This window comes from Diadema antillarum, unplaced genomic scaffold, assembly GCF_040938485.1.
Source record: "Diadema antillarum isolate AM-2024a unplaced genomic scaffold, OU_Dant_1.0 seq00000527_RagTag, whole genome shotgun sequence".
Taxonomy (NCBI): Eukaryota; Metazoa; Echinodermata; class Echinoidea; order Diadematoida; family Diadematidae; genus Diadema; species Diadema antillarum.
Window position 1 is genome coordinate 1228871 of NW_027271479.1, and position 1201 is coordinate 1230071.

General features: G+C 51.0%; 1 pseudogene; it reads right to left on the reverse strand.

The window, feature by feature from the left end:
- Positions 1-239: 239 nt before the first annotated feature.
- On the reverse strand, positions 240-1134 carry LOC139734482 (calcium/calmodulin-dependent protein kinase type 1-like; annotated as a pseudogene).
- Between the last annotated feature and the right edge of the window lie 67 nt (positions 1135-1201).

A 1201-nucleotide genomic window follows, 5' to 3' on the forward strand; every position in this document is an offset into this window, starting at 1 on the left:
CCTTCTGAAGACAAACGATAAGTGCTAAGTATGACAGAAAGGGCTAGCATCGTCACCAAGATTAAGTCTCTGCATAGCTGCGTTACTAGTAACTAGTACCAGACTTATTAAATGACAACATGGTAGAAATGTAACTCTTGTTAGATTTGGTGTTCATATTGCGTACTAACTCGTCCCGTTCACCTCCTCATCTTCCATGTTCCGCTGCGGAATTGTTTGCCAAACTTGAGCTGTCAAACCTAAATCAAGCCAAACGCTTCCCTTGCGGTCGGTCGCTGGCTTGGTTCAACGACCAGTACCGACTGCACGAATGTTCTACTCGCCTTTGTGATTTGCCGTAGAGGGCGTGGCCAGCGAAGCGGCATGTTCATTGCTTCCCTAATGTTCTTGCTGCCATGGCAACGCAAATGGGAGGTATGTCGTCAGTATGTAGAATGCGATGACTCCGGCGGACCAGACATCAGCGGCTCGTAGGTCAACAGCTGGACATCCATCCCAAAATTTCTGGGGCGGCGTAAGAGGGTGACCCACCCAGCAAAATCGTACCGCTGTCTGCACGGGATGATACGTTTTTATGGCAGTTGATGACGGTCGTTCGAAGACCCGGTAGGTGTTTCTGACGATTTGTCGAGAGTATCCTGAGAATCGCATTCCTTGGACGATCTGTGCCCGAGCTCGACTGCCAGTCCGAAAGTCTGATATCTTCAAGTCCTCGTCAGCATCCCACGAGGATGTTTTCGCTCTTTAAGTCGCAGTGCGCCACCGCGGCCGTATCATGCAAGTAAGTCACTGCGTCGAAGACCTGCCGAAGAAACTTTCTCACCAGGGCCTTGCCACAAGACGGGCTCGCTGTCTGACGAACGTCCGAAGATTCCCGTTCTCAGCCAAAGCAAGGACGATGTAAGCACGGTCATTGTGAACGAAATAAATCGAAAATCTCTACCACATTTTCGTGATTTAGTCTGAGAGGATCTCGGCCTCCTTGGCAGCGGTAGGGGTGCCATTCACGATTTTAATGGCCACTTTCCGATGAGGGGCGTGGCGAGTCGACAATGCGAGCTTCACAATGCAGTCTCTTCCTCTACCCAGAGGAGCGGCGCGGTCATCCACCTCGTAGCCATAGCGACCCAGCATGATGCCATGTGGGATATAGATGCAGTATACCAACGTTATTTACCCGCGATGATTTCCAGCCTTGCGC